The 22,568-nt window shown below is 46.0% G+C and overlaps 1 protein-coding gene across 6 annotated transcripts in view; it reads right to left on the bottom strand.

Annotated features, from left to right (window-relative positions):
- PTPN3 (protein tyrosine phosphatase non-receptor type 3) overlaps window positions 1-22,568 on the bottom strand; it is a 1,880,479-nt gene that overhangs the window by 599,666 nt on the left and 1,258,245 nt on the right. The gene's annotated exons all lie outside the window — the stretch shown is intronic.

The raw sequence follows: 22,568 nt of genomic DNA, 5'->3' as shown, positions 1-22,568 counted from the left end.
ACATTTATAGAGCCATACACTTACTAAGCGAACCATTCAAATGCTGACAAAATTACTTAGATATCCAATGACATATCCACATAGGGACTAATGCACTTATTTAGATATTTACTGAATAACTGAAAATACCAAGTCACCCCTCCAGAGAAGTAGTCATTTAAATATGTGTTGGGCGCCTGCTACTACAGAGTATGTGCGTGAAGTTTTTCTACCAGGTCGAGTTCAGATGTAACCCCTTGCTAACCCTTAAACTCCCCTTTTTCTACATATAAGTCACCCCTAAGGTAGGCCGTACGTAGACATAGGCCAGCTGATGTGCTTAAAAGGTAAGACATGTACTTTTAGGTTTCAGTGAGTTACATAAGCTCTTATAGACTGATATGCCCAGTTATACATCCAATCTGTCAGCCATTCTGTAACTGACATACTTATTTACAAAAGCATGGAGCCACTCACATACCCAGTCACACAGCGACAGAGGCACTTATACATTCACACACACACACACACACACACACACACATAGCATTTATGTATCCAGCAGTAACTGAGGCAGCTGCCCACACGTTTACATACCCCAACACTCACTAACACAACCAGTAACCAATCCATACAGAGACTTGCGTACACATTTACACACCTATAGAGTTACTAATAGAGCCAGTCATATAGTAACATAGTTACTTACATATACAATGACACACAAAGGGACTGATTCACTTATTCAGATATGCACTGAAGTACTAACACTACCAAGTCACCCATCCAGACAAGTAGCCATTTAAACATGTCTGGAGCCTGCTAATGCAGAGCCTGTGTGCGCAGATGTACTGCCAGGCCGACTTGGCATACAAAACTCCTTGTCAAGCCTTAAATTTGGTTTCTAACATATACGTCAACCCTAAGGGAGGCTGTAGGTAAGACAGGATGCTATGTACTTAGAAATAAGACATGTCCTTTGACAGGGAGTAGAGCTGTTTCATGTTATAGCTCTGGAATGGTATGTGAAACACTAATATAATGAACAATGTAGGAATTTAGTTGTTTGAAGTAAACGTAAAATGTATACTGTATTTTATTTTCAGATATCTGCCTGTGTTTAAAGAGAAGAATTTAAGATGACAAAAAAGGAACGGAGGAGAAAAGCAAAAAAGAAACAGTGTTACCTGCAAAAAAAGTGAGAACAATAAATAACAATATTAAATAATGATGGACACAATGTATGGGTGAAAACATCTGAGGGTAAGAACTCAGGAGTTTCTTAAAACAGTAGTAAGAAAAAAATGTTGAAGATGATGTGAATAAAAAGGAAGCTTTACAAACAACTCAGAAACAAAAAACAGTAACCCATGTTGAAAGTGGAAAAGGTTCTAAAAAAACAACTCATCTGACAGCAAGGCAGAAACAGTACAAAGTTATATGAAGAAGAATGGTTAAAAGTTGGGCATTCGGGGACGTGGCTTAGCCAGCAACAATGGCGGTCATGCTGTGAGTGAGCTCCGACCAGCCGACCAGGATCCTGCATCACTACCCTGCCCGTAGACATCTTGGGTGACGTGGCATATATTAAGAGATCACCGAGCCTCCGTGTGATCCTCCGGTTGCGGTTGCTACCGGACATCGGTTCCAGCGGTGCTTGCAGGGATCCGGCACCGAGGAGCGGCCTAACGGGAGCTGGCTAGGAGAGAGCCGGGGCCTTCCATAATTTGCCTGCCCGGTGGAGTGTGCCAGGAGATCGGTGCGGCAGCGGAGCTGCGGCCGGCGGGGGCGAGGCTTCTGTTTCCCCGGCGCCCCAGTACTAGTGTGCCCCCGGGGACGGCGTAGCGGAGGGAGCTGCGGCTGCCGACGGGCGAGCCGAAAAGAGACCGAGGACGTCCGGCCGCGGGGTCGGTCCATCGGGGAGGCCCTGCGGGAGTGGCCGCCATTTTGAGGAGCCCCTGGCGCCTGTGGCGGAGGGGTATCCCCCATCTCCCCGCCGGAGCCGCGACACTATCGGAAACAGGACTGTGCTGGGCTGCCCCCATGTGTCCTGGGGACGACGGGTCTGCCGTGCCCACCTCGCAGGACAGGTGAGGCCCCGGGAGGGCGGCAGCCTTATTGTGGTGCCCCGGGTGGCGGTCGTGAGAGGCTTGGCCCCGGTGTGGCGTAGTGGGCAGGAGCGGGCCCACGTGGGGCAGTGAGTGCCTTCCTTCCTCTTTCACCCCCCCCACTTCAACTATAATTCCTTGGTGGACATCGGCCACAGCGTTGGGGGAGCTCGGCAGCCGGATCTGGCCTCGGTGGTGGTGGAGAGTGGAGGAGCTCAGCGTTTCAGTGGAGGGAATTCCATGAGGCGATGAGACAGCTGCTGCGCCACGGACTTCACAGTGGGGCGGCGTCTCTGCGGGGGCCCGCTTTTTACCTGCAGCCGGACCTGCCAGGGGCGTGTGGGGGCCTTGGGCTGAGACTTGGACCTGGCTGGGGCCACTCTTCTGCATTAGTGGCCATAAGTGGAGTGGGGTGAGGCCGCCAAGCCCTGGTGCGGCGGTGAACTGGAAGTAGCCTTCGTGGCCCGCCGCGGCGGACACAGCCTACCTGAGGCTCCTAGGACAACGTTCGCTGGTTTAGACGACGTCTTGCCTGGCTCCTGTGTTGCTGGTTGCGGCTAGCCCACGGGGGGGGGGGGCTCTGATAAGTTTACAATGGCGAGCGCCGTGACCGGGGCGGCAGGGTCGCAGAACCATGTCCCTGACAACGCGGCGCTACTAGCGGCGATTACCCAGTCCAGGGACACGCCTGACGCCAAGATCGGGGCAGTGGGATCGGACGTCATGTTGCTTCGTCAGGACCTGAGGAACGCAGTCGAGCGCATTACCGGAACGGAGACCCGCATTTCGGAGGTGGAGGATGACGTTTCCAACCTAAAGAAGAAGGTTGCGGAAATGGAAAAAATTCAGAAGGGTCTGGCCATGCGCGTCGAGGATTCCGAAGGACGGGCTCGGCGGTATAACCTACGCTTCGTGGAATTTCCGGAGGGCTGTGAGGGAGACAATGTGGAGCTCTTCCTTACCCGTTGGCTGGAGGGCTGGCTCCCCCCAGATGTGCTTTCTCGCCGCTTTGTAGTGGAGCGGGCCCATAGGGCTCTGATCTAGAAGCCCCCCCTGGGGCACGTCCGCGGCCGATCATCGCCAAATTTTTTAACTATTCGGATTGCGACACCATCCTGAGGCAGGCGAGGGTCAAGGCCTCCCTCACTTGCGACAACGCGACCATACTTATTTCCCCGGACTATACAAGCCTGGTGCAGCAGCAACGACAATCCTTCCTTGCGGCGAAAGCGCGCCTCCGGGGCCTCAAGCTTCAATACGCCCTGCTCTACCCGGCTTGGCTGAGGGTCATCTACAGGTCTCGCACATTGTTCTTCGACTCCCCAGAGGAAGTGTTCAAGTGGACAGATGAAACGGTGAGGGTGCGAGTCCATACGCCGCCGGGCAGAGATTCTGACTCTTCCTCGAGTAGGGTGGCCCGCGGAGGCCTCAGAGGCCAGCAACGACGTAATAGGAGATCACGGTCCAGGCGCAGATCTTGTTCTGGCTCCACGCTCCGGCAGAAGGATCCGTCGCCGGAGCAGCAACCTGTGGTGAAATGATACATGGGACTTCCGAACTGATCTCAAAGTACGTTAAGTATGGATGTCTAGATGGGCTAGTTTTTATTGAGGGCTGGGAGCCTGGCCCCACAGAAGTGGGTGGGTGGGAGTGAAGTCCCAAAGTTGTGGGTTGTTCTTTGGGGATCCATTGGGGGGGGGTGGTTCTTGTCCCCCAGTTGGGGATTAGGCTACGGTCCAACTGCGACAGTTGCTTCCATGTTAGTGAGGTACAGGGTGGGGGGAGGAGGGAGGGAAGGCAAGGCAAGGGGTATGGGAGTTGGGGAGGATGTTTGATTGCGTTCTGATGCTGTATGTTTGCCACGCTCTATGCATGCTGAGTCGCAGAGACACCTGCAGTTTAAGTAGAGTTTTTCCACTATGTCTAACGCAGAAGGGGGAGGACGGGTAGCCCCTGGCTCCCTGCGCATAATTAGCTGGAATGTGCGCGGGGTTTAGGATAAGGTGAAGCGAGGGGCGGTTCTTCAGTTTGCCAAGAGGGCGGGGGCTGACGTACTCCTGCTCCAGGAGACCCACTTACTTGGCACGAAAGCGCTATGCCTGCAGCGCTTTGGGTTCGATCAGGTGTTCCACTCGGGGTTCACGCGGGGGTAGCGATCCTGGTACACCGCACGGTCTCCTAGGCGCACGAGAAACTCTGGTCAGACACACAGGATCGATATATTATAGTGCAGGGTAGAGTTTGGGGCGACAGGTTGACCTTGGGCAGCATTTACGCTCCACCGCCGCTACAGTGGTCCCTGGTGGAGCGACTCATGTCGCTCTGGAGGGACATGCCAGATACCCTGTCTGTGGTGGGGGGGACTGGAACGATGTGATGGAGCTGGGCTGCGACAGGTGGAGGAGCGGGGCTACTGACGGGGCGGGGGGCCCTTCCACTAAACTCCATGCACTGGCCACAGGCCTTGACTGGACTGATGTCTGGAGACATATGCACGGCCCACGCAGGGAGTACACCTACTTCTCCACGGTACATGACTCATTCTCCAGGCTGGATTATATTTTTGTCCCCAGGGGGCTGACACACAGGATACTATCAGCCACAATTCTGCCGAGAGCCTTGTCAGACCATTCGCCTGTAGCCCTAACGTTCCGAATAAAGAAAAAACAAAGGAAATGATGGACGGAGCATTGACAATACAAGCACTTACCCCCAGTCAACTGATCTGGGTTTAATCCATCACCGTTCTTTAGCCCACTCTGCCACCCAGTTCAGACATGCCCATATGCAAATCAGTCTGACCCTGTGCCTCATGGGAACAGTCCAGCCCGAACTGCCAAGCCAATACTTCCCTGGACCGGAAACAAGCTACCGAGGACCGGTTTCTGGCATTTCAGCCTTCTTCAGCCCGGCTTGCTTGAATCCAGTGGCAAAGTGAGCAAGGGACTCACGTCTGAGCTTACCCTACCAACTTATGGCGAACAAAGAAAAACCAAAGGAAATGATGGACGGAGCGTTGACAATACAAGCATTCACCCCCAGTCAACTGATCTGGGTTTAATCCATCACCGTTCTTCAGCCCACTCTGCCACCCCAGTTCAGACATGGCCATGTCCATCACCACCCCCTTTTGTACCACTTTGTTCGCCATAAGTTGCGGCATACTACGAAGATCTGTACGCGCACAAGGAATGCCTTGCGGAAGACGTTATCCAGTGGTTTATCGATGATCTCCCCCCACGGACCGTCTCAGACGACGTGCGGGAGCAGTTAGACAGGCCCCTGTCAGATGATGAACTGAGCGCGGCCCTGGGAGAGCTGAACCCCGGAAAGGCCCCCTGTCCCAATGGCTTTCTGTGCGAATTTTTCAGGCGGTTCTTTGTGCAGCTGGGCCCACATCTTCGTCCGGTTGTGGAGGAGGCGCGCAAGAGTGGCATACTTTCCCCGGATTGGAGGCATGCAGAGGTGATAGTATTTTGAAAACCGGGCAGACCCCCCCCCCCCCCCCCCCCCGAGAGTCATGCATCCTACCGCCCTATATCCCTGCTCAATACCGAGGCTAAGGTCCTGGTTAAGGCCTTGGCTAATAGGCTCAAGCCCCACATCACGGACTTGGTCCATCCCAGGCCGGGTTCATGCCTCGGAGGGCGACTCGCCACAATATTAGACGGGCTCATGTCGCGATCTCAGCCTGGGAGAGATTGGGGGAGCAGGCAGCGTTATTATTAGCAGATATGGATAGGGCCTTTGATTCCCTGAGCTGGGTGTACATGTTTGCCCTGCTGCGTCGCCTCAATTTTGGCCCGTGCTTCATGGCCTATCTGCAGTTGTTATATACAGACCTCACGCCGTCAGTAGGAGTGGGGGGAGCAATCTCTCGCTCCTTTCGGGTCCAACGGGGCACACGACAGGGCTGTCCCCTCTACCCCTACCTGTTTGCACTCGCCATGGAGCCCTTGGCGGTTTGGGTGTGCATAGACCCCCAACTTAAGGGCTTCAGGTGGGCGACGGGCCTCACTGATAAAATAGCACTGTATGCTGACGACGTCCTGTTCTTCCTTACTGATTTGGATCGATCGAGGCCGCGGCTGCTACGTATTATGCAGATTTTCGGTGAAACCTCCAGTCTCTATATAAATCTGGGCAAATCGACACTGTGGGTCCTGGGCGGAGTGCGGCAGGTGGGAGCCTGGGCCTCGGGCTGGCATCTGGAGGGATGAAATACCTAGGGGTGTACCTGTCGGAAGCAGCAGCCGACTCACGAGATCGTAACTTGACCCAGGTATGGGACCGTACGCACGAGGATTTGAAGGTATGGTCCCGCATGCCCCATACGATATATAGCAGGTCGGCAATCTTTAAAATGGTAGCGCTCCCCCGCCTATTGTATCAACTACAAAATCACCCCTATCAGATTTCGCCCCACTGGTTCCAACAGGTCAACTCAGCGCTAGGTGGGTTTCTGGTGAAGGGGGGGATCGCACGGGTGGCCCTGCGTACGTGTTTCCTATCCTCCTACACTGGGGGGTTGGCTACATCTGATGTTCTTTCCTACTATCAGGCGGCGCACTTACTTGTTCTCAATGAGTGGTGGTACGGTGACAGAGGAGACCCGGCCTACGCGGTCGAGCGGCACCTAATGGGCTCAGTGTCCGTACATACGCTGTTGTATTCTGCATCGCTTCGACAGTGCCTTCCCTCCGCCACGCAGGTGGTATTCTACGTCTGGAAGCGTGCGCTGAGCAGGATGGGGTGGTGGAACGTGCTGACCCGAGAGACTCCTCTCTGGCGGAATGGACGCCTCCACCGTCTAGATGCGCTGCAGGGCTTCCGGGGCTGGGACGCCATAGGAATCTCCTCTCTAGGGGATGTAATGTCAGGTCTTACCCTGAAATCCTTCCAAAACCTGCAAGATGAGTATGGGATGCCACGCTCCCAGTTCTTTAAATACCTACAATTTAGGCATGCATTGACACCTAACCTGACCGACTTGGGGTCCCTTCCTGATTTTAGTCCATTAGAGGCTAAGGTGTTTATGAGGGAACTACCTGATAGAAAAATTTCACGTATTTACCAGACGTTAGTTCACCACTGCTCCACAGACCTACACAGACTTAGGACTGCGTGGGGGGGGACGTAGAGGACTTGGAGGAAGAGGACTGGGCTGAAGCATTGGCGAGCCTACGGGGGGCGGCCATCCCCTCCCGCCTGCGCCTGGTACAGTTCAAATATTTACATTGTACATACTTCACCCGAGAGTACCTGTGGAGGGCGGGAATGATTGGTTCCCCTGATTGTCTCCGCTGCTGGACGGATGAGGGTACACTTTTGCATACTGTCTGGGGGTGCTCGGCGCTGCTTAGGTTTTGGAGAGGGGTGTTTGCCTGTTTATCCGAGGTGTTGGCATGGGAGCTCCCGCGCACGCCGAGATTGGCTTTGCTGCATGTGATGGAAGGGATTGGGGGCAATAGATACAAGCGTCACTGGTTATTGCTGGGCCTCACGCTGGCAAAGACGGACATAGCCAGGGCGTGGAAAGAGCCTCGAGCTCCGCCATTGACTGCATGGAAAAATGGTATGGACTTTTGCATGGGACTCGAGCTGCCGATATTTATAGCTAGGGGATGCCCCCGTAAACACTTTAAGATTTGGAAGAGATGGGCGGACTATCGCGGGCTGGACTTAGACCCGCCGCCGGAGGGGGCAGCCCCCCGGACAATTTGACAAGTGGATGGTTTGTGGGGTGGATACAGCGTTTCGATGGACTTGGTATGCTTCTTCAGGATTTCTTATGGTTATTAGTGGCAGCATCAGCGCGAATGGGGGGAGGGGAGAGGGGGGGTCATTAGTTTCTCTATAAAAGTCTAAGATGTTATTGCCGATTTATTGATGTGTGCAGTAGTCTCCGGACTCCGGAGCTTTGCAATATATGTGATCTATGACAAATAAAATCTGTTTAAAAAAAAAAAAGTTGGGCATTTAAAAGTTTGTTAAAAAATATAAAACAGTATAAAAGTAGAACAGGGGCTTTGAAGCAAAAAGAACATAGAAAGTGTAGAGGATAAAGCATTTGCCTTGAAGCGTAAACTATTTATCTTAGTACTAAACAGAATAAATACACTGGATAAAACAGTTTCGTCTATGAACAGAAAAAGTCAGATAAAAAGGCTTGTTAATAAAACTAATTTTTCTTTTAAATCTTCAGAGGAGAATGGAAGCATACATGTAGTGCTGAGCTTTTTTAATGAAGAAAACTACTTCCAAGAGAACATATTAGTGCATGCAGTTGAAACCACTGGTCGGTGTTATGAGGTGAAAGATGGTAGTCCCATTGCAAAAGAAGATATGGTTCTTAGGAATGTAGAGGAAGTGATAGCTGAAGAGGTACAAGACGTAGACAGGCCCCTCTATACAATTGAAACTGTAGCAGTATTTGCAGTGTTCGTCAGGACTCAAATGATATATTGAGAAGTTTCCTATGTATTTTCCCCATGCAAAAGTCTGAAACAAAAAATTTGAATTTTGCAAGGATTAGATCCATGCAAAGTCAGGAAGTATACAAATTTACAGGGACATTTACTGGCATGTCTATGGAAGAAAGTGTGCAGAAGCACCTTTCATCTCTTCAGAATTTTAGCAGTTCATCACTGTAAAATGCGCAATTTAGTTAGGAGACTTTACTTTGTGAAAACTCCTGGCTTATGTTTAGGGGGAGAGAATAGAACTCTATTGCATGGTAAATTATCAGAGGTAGAAAACATATGTGAATATGTTAAGTTTAGTGTTTATGATTCTGAACAAGAGCCTTGTGTAAATGAGGAGTTGGTATGTGCAGGTGCAGAGGGACAGGACACAGGTATTTGCATTGAAAACTTAACACAAAAGATTACAAAGTTTAACATAGTTTCTTCAGAGAAAACAAACTGTGTTTGTATTTGTTGTCGATGCACTCACTACAAACGCCAAATTTACAGTGTTGTCTGTAATCAAAAACTGAACAAGACGACAGAGATAAGTAGCAAGAATTTGCTGTATATTTATTTGTAGAGGATTTTGATTTGTCAACACAGCAAAATATATGCAAGTATTGCTATGAGAAGTTAGAGGATAACAAAATGCCAGCTAGAGCAATACATAACAAGTTAGAATTGGTACTACTTATGCTACCTGTTAAACATGACAATAAACTGGCGTACCAAAAGTTATCCTGTGAAGCTTGTCATTAAGTTTCAAGAGTGCTGAAGAAACTGAAACTTTTAATCATCGAGGAAGTGAGCATGGTCTCAAACTTAATGCTTGCCTTCGTACACTTGAGAATGCAACTGATTATAAAAACAGAGTATGAGATGCTGTTTAGAGGAAAGCACTTAATTGTCTTCGGTGACCTACTACAACTCGCCCCGTCAACGGACAGCCTTTTTCAAGACACTTCTCCATGACAAAAATCAGAAAGCTTTGGGAAGTATTGGAAACGTAAATATTTGGCTTAACTTCAAATACAAGGAACTACTTAAGAATTTGTCAAGCATCTGACATGGAATACAGAAATATACTGAAAGATATCAGAGAAGGGGTTCTGACAAAGTAGGGGAAACATTGCTTGGAAAGTCGACTTATCACGAAACTATTTTCCTCAAACAAGACAGCAGCACAACTAATGTACAATACAACTTCATTGAAGATGGGAAATTCATAGTCTGCTTAATGCCTACACTTGAGGAGTGCTCCAATTACTAAAACCGGAGAAAGATTACATTTTGGAAACTACAGCAGTTAACAAAATGGAAGATCAGGGGAACACAGTACTGATAAGTGAAAAACCACATGCAAAATTAAATTTAAAAAACTGTAGAGTAATTTTGTGGTGTAATTTAAATGTTAAAAGTTAAATGCTGAGGGAGGATTAGTAAATGGTGTTATGGGTAAAGTGAGTGAGTGAGGGCAGCAGCAGTTCCCAGTGTCTCTAGCGTATTATGTAACTATCCATAAACCTTAAGGTTTAAGTGTAGGCCCAGCTTTTATTAATATTGGTTCTAATGTATTCAAGGAAGGTATGTCATGTGTAGCAGTGTCTCGAGTTACTACGGTTTGCATTTGGCTGATTTTGTTGATAATAAAATAGGTGCTGATGCAAGTTGTGTCAAAGAGTACAATCGGTTAAGAAGTGTATATGCTCCTCATTTATGTCAGTATCCCATTTATGAAAAAAAGCATAATCTGTCCAAAGTGAACGCTTACAAAATAATCTGAAGATGTTGCTGAAAAGAAGGACAACAAGGAAGGGGTTAAGAAGAAAACACAGGAGAATGAGGGATATTGTAGGTTACCAGTTGTCAAACCCATGTGGTGTCAACTGCTATGCAAATGTTGTTCTCAATGAACTCTTATTTACCAATTATTATAAGAAAAACCATAGAAGAGATTATGTTTTTCATTATGTGGTTTGCTGCAACGTTTACATAGTGATACGACTGTAATACATTCTGCTTAAGGCTCACGAGATCTAGTAGATATTTGAAGTGGATCAGTACTATTTACTCACAACAGTCAACAAGATGCACAGGAATTTATATTGGTCATCTTTGGAGTTTTTGAAGAAGAAAAAATAAGAATTGATTAGTTATTTGGACTGAGTTACACATCGAACCATTAGTGAGAAGATTGCTCTTTTATGTTAAGAACTCAAATAGATTCAGAGCGATTTCTGTACTTAACCCTGCCGGATTCCAAAACTGTGTCTTTTGACAAATTGATCAAAAAGGATAACCAAAAAAATGCCTGCCCAAATTGTTGATCAGATGCTACATCTATAATATATATACGAAGAAGTGGGAAATACCTTACATTAATGTTACAATGATGCAGAGCACATGAAAGTAAATTGTAAACAGAAATTACATACTTCAAAGCTGGACAAATATCATTTTCTGGAAGAATGTATACTACTATGGCTATCACCTTTCACAAACGACTTAGTGTAACATTTGGACACTATAGTATCTATTTAAAGAGTGAAACTGGATGGACAGAATGCAATGAAGTCAACCTTAAATTCAAACAAAAACCACCTTTCAAGCTACCAAATTCTTATATTTTGTTTCTTCAACCAAACTTCTAAGGAGATTTACTGCTAAAAAAGTGAAATACAATATTTATTTTATGTGGATCGTCAGTACTTATGACATCATTTGGCCTATCATGGGTGATTTCTTTATAACGTTTTCCATATCCAAATTTCCTACAGATTTATTAGTAGAATTGTGCAACTTTAATAATCAAAAAGCTATTTTTATGATATGGTCATTCAGACTAGTTCAGTAACTATAGATACAACAAATGATTAAATAGTTGTAGCAAGTGCAATGCATTGTGTAGTTTATTTGTAGTGACATACTGTGTTCTTCTGGGTTTTTGTCTACAATCTATAAGGTTGTGTTTTTCCCCACTGTTCAAGGATGAATTTTTAGACAGTACATTGTCTGTGGTATGAAAGCTGAGAACAGTAAAAAAGGAAAAATCAAGTGCTTCAATATAATGTTAAATACTATTACTGCATATGAAATTTTCTAAAATGTAATACTATCTTATATTCATGTTATTTTTCTTTCTAAACAGATGAATGACATCATCGAATAAAGTAAAGTCATTTACTAATTACTTCTTTCTGTGTAGTTCAACAATTTTACATTGTATAGGTACACACCAAGGGAGAGACTGACACAGCCACTAATACACCCAAGCATATACCGCTAGAGATACTCACACACCCAGTCACTGTCCCAAATATGGCCAGACACACAGCCACAGAGTCAGTAGGAAACCGGCTCATTTATCAGTACAGCTACTACTATATGCACTCACTCCTCACCCATACAGATACTCACAAAACCACTCGCTTACTCATACAGATACTAACAGACACACTAATTCACCTATACAGTCACTTATCCATCCAACCATTCATACACCCACTCAATCACCCATGCAATCACTAACACACCAGTTACCCCCTAATGTAACCACTGACACATCCATTCACTCCCCCATACAGTCACTGACATACCCACTCACTCACCCATACAGCCACTTATACACCCACTCAGGTACCCATACAATCACTAACATACCCAATCACTCTTCCATGTAACCACTTGACACATCCAATCACTCACCCATGCAGCTACTAACACACCAGCTCACTCACCCATATAGTCTCTCACACAGCCACTCACTTACCTGTACAGTTACTTACAGAGCCAGTCAGTCACCCATACAGCTTCTGACACATATTCAGTCTCCCATAGTCACTGACAGATCTACTCTTTCATCCATACAGTCACTCACAGATTCAGTCACTCACTCATACCATCACTAACACAGCCACTCACTCACCCATACACTTACACACACACACTCACTCATCCATACAGATACTCACACACCCACTCACTTACTCAGAGATAGTAAGACATGCCCTCATTCACCTATACAGTCACTGATACAAGTACTCATTCACCCATGCAACCGCTCATACAGCTACCCACTCACCCATACAGCCACATATACACCCACTCACTTACCCATACAGCCACTAATACATCTAGGGCCAGATGTAGGAGCCCAAATACCGGTGGGTAACGGCCGATTTCGGCCGTTACCGACCGGTATTTAGGAATTGGCATGTAGGGGCCAATATTTTACAGAATCGGTAAATTTACCGATTCGGTAAATTTACCGATTCTGTAAAATACTGAATCGGTCATTTTACCGATTCGGTAAATCTCAGATGTAGGTGGGACTCTTCTGAGTCCCAAAGGCCTTACAGATTCGGTATTTTACCACCCAATCTAATTGGGTGGTAAAATACCGAATCCAGGTGTGCATGCACACTGTGCAATGTGACACACAGACATGCCCTAAGGGCATGTATGTGTGCCACATGTCACACATGCCTTTACTTCGGGTGCTAGAGGTGTCAAAGTGACACCCCCTGCACCCTTGCAACATTCGGTATACCGAATCGGTATTTCCCATTGAATCCTATGGGCTGTGAAGCCCATAGGAATCAATAGGAAATACCGATTCGGTATTTACCGAATCAGTAAATACCGAATGTTACCGATTCGGTAATTGAAAATTTATTTTTTCCTACACCTCCCACCTTCTATTTTACCGATTCATAAATACCGAATCGGTAAAATTCGGTATTTATGAATCGGTAAAATAGAATTACCTACATCTGGCCCCTAGTCACTCACCCACACAGTGACTGACACATCTACTCAATCACCCATACAGCTACACATATACGCCTCACTCAACCCATACAGCCATTCATGCACAAACTCACTCACCCAACAGCCACTCATGCTCCCTCTTGCTCAACCACACAGACTCACAAACCCTCTTACTCACCTATACAGTCAGTCACATACCCACTCACTCAGCTGTATAGCCACTCAGTCACTCACCCACCCAGCCACTCAATCAGCCATACAACCGCTCACAGTCACTCACACACCCATTCAATCACTCAGTCACTCACCCACCCACCCATACAGTCATTGAGACAGCCACTCACTCACCTATACAGCTATGCACATTCACTCACCCATAAAGCCACTCATGTACCCTCTTACTCAACCATAGAGACTCATGCATCCTCTTATTCATTTATACTGCCACTCACACACCCAGTCACTTATCTATATAGCCACTCACACAGTCATACACCCACCCACCCAGGCACTCACACAACCACCCACACATTCACCCATGCACCCATACAGGCACTGACACAGTCACTCACCCACCCATACACCCACTCACACATCCGCTTACAGTCATTCACTCATACAACCACTTCCAGTCAGTCACTCATCCATATAGTCACACACCCAGTTATACACTCACACACCCACTCACTCACTCATACAGCTACTCACACACCAACTCACTCACCCATATAACCACTCATCCGGTCACTCACCCATAAAGCCATTCATACAACCACTCACTCACTGCTACAGTGACTCACACACCCGCTCACCCACCCATACAGCCACTCACAGTTACTCACCCATAAACACCATCTCACTCACCCTTACAGCCACTGACACACCCACTCACACATAGATACAGCCACTCATACACCCAATCATACAGCCATACAGACACTCACACACCAACTCATACACTCATCCAGCCACTGACCCATACAGGTACTAACACAGGCACTCACTTACCAATATAGCCACTCGCTCAAGCATTTACACATTCAGAAAATCTCCCATTAACAAAGGAACTCACCCCCAGTACTCTTTTTCTATAAATAACGGCACATAGTTTTTCTTTTTTAAACCGAGAAAGGTTTTTTTTCAATTCAAATTCATTTTTTTCGGTTTTACATAAAAAACCATAAAAGTTATACATATGAGAGGGCATAAAAACATTAACCAGAAACATAAAACAGTAATTCATTCAAACATATTGAAGTCAAACCTCTTGTACAGGTTATTAATAAGGCCCAAAACCCACCCTGATTGGTTCGGGGCCTTCGTATGTAAAATACCGCAAGAGCATGCCCTCCAGTTTGAACAATGCACAAAATCAGCTAAACTGTTAAAACCTTAAACATTCACTATCTACACATCCATACAGACCCTCAATTTCACAGAAGTTTTTAAAAATCCTACTACAAAAATAATGCAGTCCTCTTTTAGCAATTGAAGGTACATAAGGGCAGGACGGGCCTGACTGAAATTTTACCTTTTAAAATAGGAACCAGAAAGTGCCTTCGGCGAGTTTCCTACAACTTACATAAAAATATAAAGTGTAGCAGATCCTGTGGAGACTGTCCGTCGCAGCCGCAGGGAGCTAACACTTGGCCTCTATTGTAAACCTTTTCTTTGTACCTGCCCAGCCGACTAATTTGATGCATTGCCAGGAGCTTCAACGATCCAGGAACAGCCGAATCGCCCCGAGGGAAGACCCGCCTCCCGCCGCACGACTCCCGCTTGCTAGGGAGACTGCCGCCGAGTGGAGAGCGGGGTCTGGGGAACTACATCCCCCAACAGGCACAGCGCCACAAATCAACACGGAGCGCCAGGAGGCGCATAAAAGTAGCGCATTTCCTGCAGAGCGGGGGAAACCTTTTCTTTGTACCTGCCCAGCCGACTAATTTGAAGCATTGCCAGGAGCTTCAACGATCCAGGAACAGCCGAATCGCCCCGAGGGAAGACCAGCCTCCCGCCGCACGACTCCCGCTTGCTAGGGAGACTGCCGCCGAGTGGAGATTGGGGCCTGGGGAACTACATCCCCCAACAGGCACAGCGCCACACATCAACACGGAGCGCCAGGAGGCGCATAAAAGTAGCGCATTTCCTGCAGAGCGGGGGAAACCTTTTCTTTGTACCTGCCCAGCCGACTAATTTGAAGCATTGCCAGGAGCTTCAACGATCCAGGAACAGCCGAATCGCCCCGAGGGAAGACCCGCCTCCCGCCGCACGACTCCCGCTTGCTAGGGAGACTGCCGCAGAGTGGAGAGCGGGGTCTGGGGAACTACATCCCCCAACAGGCACAGCGCCACACATCAACACGGAGCGCCAGGAGGCGCATAAAAGTAGCGCATTTCCTCCCTCGCGGGACGCCGGGCGAAGCCCGGGCCAAGGGCGGGCCCGTTTCAGCCCGTTCCAGACGGTTCCAGGCTGGGCTGGGCCACCCCCCTTGGCTCCTACCTACCAGCCACTGTCTACATCTGCCAAAGGTATTGACTATTGATATTTGAACTTAATAACAATGACCTCGACAAGGGGCTCTAGAAGCAAGACTGCACATAAAACTGCCTTGTTTACAGGTCCAATCGATACGTTTATTTTAACAACTACTGAGGCTATCAATGAAAATATTTCCTTGCTAGAGCGCAGGGTATCCCAGGACCTTGCGATGGCAAGGAGATCTTCAATGGGTCTTATAGCAGCGGCATTAACCCCGCTTCCATCAGCTTCTCCTATCCCTATCTTAATACAATCTGATGCAACAGCTCAAGTGCACTCCATTCCAAATGCTGTGGATTTGTCAGCCACCAACCTGTCGCTAGTATTGGATTCGTTAGGGAGTCTTGAGACTACTCCGAACCTTGAGCTGATTTTGACTGAAGACTCTGTACAAACATCCCGGCTCAAGGGGGTTAGAGAAGGTGCTGTCCCAGAGCAGCCACAATCCAGGAATAAGGGTAATAAGGGTAATAAGGGTAATACCACCAAACAATATCCCAAAAATATCAAAAAGAAAGGGCCCTTTGCGGCATCTATTAATAATTCGCTCTCCGGCAAAAATCCTGCACCACCCCCTTCACCAAACTTACAATGTCCATCACCGAACAATGATCAAGAGGGTGGCGTTGGTTTGAATGCTTGTGATTCCTCTCAGCTCTTTGCAAGTTTTAGAGATTTATTAAAACACCACCTGCAACCGTTGGAACGGAGTATTATGTTAATAGAAAAGCAACTTGCTATAATCTTGGGTAAATTATCCAATCAGACCAGGGAGGCGACTAACAAGTCTGGTGGGGTATCGACAGCGGCCAATCCTGGGGGTCTACCTTCTAACCCGGATACACTGCCGGTTATGAACAAGGCCCAGACTAAAACATTAGAGCCTTCAACACCTATTCCGCCTGTTTCTACAAACTGTGTTAAATCTCAGCCACATGTAGAAATTTCAGCCCAGTCATCTGCAACTAGTCAGCAGATTAACACTGTGCTACCTCCACCGGCCCCAGTATCATCTGTTAACAATACCACGCCTTATGTGTCTTCAGAGCCACCTAAAATAAAAACCCCTATGCCCCCAAAAACCCAAACTCAACTGCCGGAAGGCAATAAGAGACCCAGACCCAAACGCCCAGTTCATCTGGCGCCTGAGGTATCCCCATTTACAGTGATTTTAACAGGAGTACCTGAACTCACAGCAGGAACAGATGAACCACCCTGGTCTCTCTTGAATAAAATCCTCCAATGGCTCAGTATTAATAGGCCTTTACAGCCTTCAAACACCAGTAGGATTTCATCTGTACGTAGAGTACCTTGGGTAGGGACAAGCCCTAAGAGTATCCAGGGGGATTGCGTCATCATTACATGTGAGGATGCGTCCACCGTGAATCATATCTGTTCATGGCCAGACCTGGAGAAGAGAGGGGGAATTGACACCCATCGTCTCTCCTTTTTCTATCCCCCCACATTTAATTATCATCACCCAATACCTCCATCTAATTGGGTTATACCTCCTGAACTCCCCTGGAACTTTGGGGGCCCATGGCTGACCCAGAAGAACAGGAATAGGGAGTGGGTACCTCGCCCCTGGCACTCTAATAGAGGAAAACCTTTGGGCAATGGGTGGCAAGGCATTCATACCAATAACAGATTTGATTGTCTTGAGATGGTTGACTGACATTATGTATTGCCATCTTTAATTCAGTCAGACAATAGGCAGCTAGGGATGGGGATGAATCCACGTATGCAACATGACCACGTTAGAGAACGAGCAGTCTCTACCTTTGATTGCGTAAGTCCCAGAGGACATGCTGTTTTACGGAAGATCCCAGTATATGATGATAGGCCCTCTCAAACCATCCCTCTCAAACCCCATGCCAATAACATCAAGACTCCTATCTGTAGTCCTGTAGTAGGACACCTTCAAAGTCAAAGTCAAAGTGATGTTCTATGCATCATTAAAGAAGTGTGTGTAGATCCCCGTGTCTTGAAGGTTGTACCATGTGAGAGTGCCAAGGCAGATACCCTGCTTACAGCCCAGGACTCTCAATCAGAGTTTGTGGCTAATGGCTCAACCGAGCACGCTGGCCTTACCCTTATCTCTTGGAATATTGCCGGAATTGCAGGGAAATTGGACACCCCCTTCTGGCCTAGTTTTATAGGGGAAGGATTTGATATAATCCTCCTCCAAGAAACCTGGTGCCAAGATCAAATAAATGTAGAGGGGTATTCATCTTATTGCCTCAATGCCACCAAATCCAATTCAGGGAGGGCTAAGGGCGGCCTTTTGCTCCTATTGTCCAACAAGTTGTGTAATTTCAAAGTCAAAAGCAGCACTAATGTAGGTACTCACAGCCAGGTAGTAAGGGTCGAAAGTGTTAAGGGAAACGATTTGGTCCTTGTTAACTTTTATAACAATATCTTTGATGCAACCAGAGGGAATATTTTATTCCCTCTGGAAAAGGAAATTGTAAAGGTTTTGAGCACCTCAAATAGAAGGGCTGATATCCTATGGGCAGGGGATTTTAATTTACAGCCTTGCCATCTATCAAATGGGAATCCATGTGGTTTTGGTATAGAGACGGTTAATCCCAGGGGGTGTGTGGATGAAAGTGAGGATTTTCTACATTTTCCACATTGTCATTACGGCTCTATTCTAAATAAACTGTTAACTAAATTAGATTTAACTTTGTTAAAATGTAATAAAAACAATTTGAATGTTATTTGCCCCACCTTCACAGGGAGGGATGCTGGGACTTTTATTGATCATATCTTGTATTCCAGCAGCGGGGACTTCGTAAATCTATGTGTTAGAGAGGAAAGTCTTAGTGATCATAATAGCATTTGCATTACCCTACCGGGACGGGGCGTAAATACAGTAACTGGAGAAACCTGTTCCACCAATATAGCACCGATCAGACCAAATGGTCCAAGGATTAAATGGACAGGAAGTAACTCCATGGCCAAACAAAGGGAGGTTATGGATAATTGTAAAACCGAAATCAGTTATTGCTTAAAAAACGATATTGACCCTGATTTCTTGTTGACACAATTTATCAGGCTTAATACCATTATTAATGCTATTTTTACTAGGAAACCTGCATCTAAAAGAGTTGAAAAATTAGGCTGGTTTGACAAATCCTGTACAGTAGCTTTACGGGAATTGAAGAAAGCCCTAGGTATTAAACCCCGAGACAACAACAGAATAAAACAACTAAGGGCTAATTATAAGTTGGCAACCTCTAAAAGAAAAAAGGGTTTACAAAGTGAAGCATGGGACAAGTTGAGGGAAGCAGCAGAGACTAAAAACTGCAAACTTTACTGGGATACAATCAATAGTCCCTTTTTGAATACTGAAGGAATCCCGGAAATAACTTCTTATGTTGCCTGTGAGGAGTGGATAACCCACTTTACTAATATTTTTAACCCTGAAGGGATACCCCTAACTTTATCAGCTAATGAGCCCTCCTCCTGGATACCCCTACCTCTGGAAATAACCCTGGAGGAGGGATTTGAAGGGCTCATTAACAGTAAGGGGGGAAAGGCCCCGGGCCCCGACGGGGTCCCCATTGATCTACTAAAAGCTGAACCATATTTGTGGGTTCCCATACTGGTGAGGACTTTTAACTGTACAGTAGAAGGTAACATTCCTCCCTCTTGGGGTCAATCAGTTATTATCCCCCTATTTAAAAAAGGGAGTAAATCTGAGGCTTCAAACTACCGTCCTATTTCTCTGTTGGACGCTTCAGTAAAAGTTATGAGCAGAATTATGCTCAAAAGATTAGAAACTTGGGCTACAGATATGAATATTTTAACAAAAGGGCAATATGGCTTCAGGAAAGGTATGGGCACCCTGGAGCAATGTGTAAATTTGGACCTTATTATAAAGAAATATACTGTAGCAAAAGAGGGCAGCCTCTTTTTATGTTTCGCTGACTTGAGCAGCGCGTTCGATCTAGTTGATCACGCCATTCTTTGGAAGGTTTTACTTGAGTCAGGGGCACCAAAGGAAATAGTTCACTTTTTGGCCAGGCTCTACGAAAGACTTTCTTGTAAAATTCGTTATGGCACCCTAGGCGAATGTACGCCATTTCTTAAAGTTTCACGAGGCATTCGCCAGGGATGCGTGTTGGCCCCCCTTTTATTTTCTCTTTTTATTAATCATATTGATTGCACCTTGGTTAATACCCCAGCAGATGCCCCCCTGATTGGAGGAAAACCCGTCCCAATACTATTATATGCGGACGACGCTGTCCTTTTATCTCGTACCCGATTGGTTTACAGCGATTAATTGATAGATTTATGCTGTTTATCCAAAATAGAAGGCTCCGCGTGAATAAATCTAAGACATATGTAATGCAGTGTGGGCAGCCCACTAATAAACTGAAGTCTAGTTTTTTCTTAGATAATGACAAGATGACACAGGTAAAAACATTTTGTTATCTGGGAATTACCTACGCTAATGACAGGTCATGGATACCCGAGTTTGATAATATCCGGATGAAAATGCTGCGAACAACTAGCAGCATCTTTCGCTTTGCAACCAAGCTCGGATATAGAAGTATTTTAGATATGATTAACATATACAACATACGCTGTGTTTCCTCTGCATTGTACGGGGCGGGTGTGTGGGGTCATACTGAGGGCCCATCGCTCCAAAAGGATGAAAATAAGTTTCTAAAAAGATTGTTATGCCTTCCCTCCTCCGCCTCTGTCCAACTAACCCATGATGAGGTGGGAATCGAGTTTATTTCTGACTTAGCAGCCGTTCGGCCACTCTTATTGTGGCGCTCTATATGGGCTAAGACAGAAACTCGATTCACTCAAGAAATTATTCTTGATTGAGTGGCTGAAATACATTCAATTTTGGTATAAAACTCTTTTCGAAATTGATGTTCTTCTGGACCCCGAACTGGTGGTTGCAATCCCCAAAAGAGAAATCAAACAAACATTTCTAAACTTTAAAAAGAAAGGGCGAGATAAGGTGTACGGCAAGTTAGCCACCGTGAAGTTTTATAAAGAACTAAATTTAACTCAGGGGTTTCAAGCCTACCTTTCGAATGTCTCTCGACCATCCCACCAGTTTGTACTAACTCGCGTTAGGTTGGGTATTGCACATTATCTTGTCGCCTTCCCAGTACAGAAATTAAGGTCTGAGACTCTCTGCCCTTGTGACAACTTCTCACGCCAAAGCTGCAGTCATTTTCTACTTTTTTGTAAATTTTATCACCTTTTAAGAATAAGGTATTTAAAACCTAATTTTATTAAATACAATATTCGATCTTATAAGAATGCTCTAGTGTTATTATCTTCCCTAGAGAATGTGGATATTTGTTTCTTTGTTGCCACTTTTATCCTGAAGTGTACAGCTGCCAGGAAATGTATAGTGCTGCCATAATTATATACACTCCTGTCTGTACACATTTTCTTACATTTTCTTTCCTTTTTTAACAGTATATTGTATTCAATTTCGTATTATGCCCTTTGCTTGTAAATGTATGGTCCAACTTTTTCTCCTTTTGTATTGTACTTTGTTTTACCTCTAATGAATTAATACTAAAATGTACAGCTGCCAGGAATAGTATTTGGCGTGATAATTATCACTATTCCGTCTGTACTAATTATCTCTGAGATTGTTTGAGTTTCTGTGCTTTTTAGATTACTCGTGTATGTAATTAACTGTTTTTATGTCTATGCTTGTGTGATTTGTATTTTCAAATCGAATAAAAGCTTATGACTTGACTTGTATCCCTTGGGCCTAGCTAGCAAAAAGTGAAAAAGGTTCATAAGGAACCTAGTTAATAAAAATGTCTTATGTGTTGATAAAAACCCCATAAGGTAAGGCTCCGTTGTCGGAGTTGTTTTGAGTAGTAAAAACATGCAGACACTAGGTTTCAGCAACTCCCGCGCTTCCCTGTCCACTTACCTTAGGGTCAGGAAAGCTGCCCTGATAAGTTCCATGTCCTTCTTGACAATCGATTCTGGCTACTTTTAATGTACTTGAGCCACGGGTTTCGGATTGCATTGTCAAGAGACATGCACTCTCTTAAGATTATGTGTTTGAGGGTTAAATCTTTATTCAACCAACACTTCAACCAGAAAATCAGAGGGTGCAGTGCAAGAACATCACTTAAGTAAGAGACCCCCAATTCCTCATGTGCCGCTAAGTTGGAGGTTCCGCGTGGGACACACAGGAGGCGTTTCAAAAAGTAATTCTCCAACACCTGAAGCGACTCCACAGCAGTGTATCCCCATATTTCACTACCGTAGGTGGCTATAGTCAAACTTTTGGCTTGGTAAACATTTAGCATAGCTCCTGTTGGTTTTCTCCCTGTTTTAGAGGCAAAATTAAAAATTGACGCATTAACCCGGGCCATGTCCCCCCTTTTCCTCAAGATTAAAGGACCCCATTTTAATTTATCGTCAAAAATAACTCCTAAATAGGAAAATACAATAGCACGGGGGACCTTAGCAGGGCCAACACTGAATTGAAAACTCTTTTTAGATTGTTGCCCCACTTCCATTACATAAGACTTGGAATTATTAATTGTTAGGTCCCGATCAGACATGAAACTAGAAAAATGCTGTTAGAAGGGATTGTAGACCCATTGCCATCCTAGATATAAGGACGGCGTCGTCCACATATAACAGGACGGGAATGCCACGCCGCCCTACATATGGGTAATCCACTTCAGTTGCTCTTAATTCA

The sequence above is a fragment of the Lissotriton helveticus genome, chromosome 4_1 (assembly GCF_964261635.1).
Source record: "Lissotriton helveticus chromosome 4_1, aLisHel1.1, whole genome shotgun sequence".
NCBI classification, from domain to species: Eukaryota; Metazoa; Chordata; class Amphibia; order Caudata; family Salamandridae; genus Lissotriton; species Lissotriton helveticus.
This window is presented reverse-complemented; position numbering and strand designations above follow the sequence as displayed.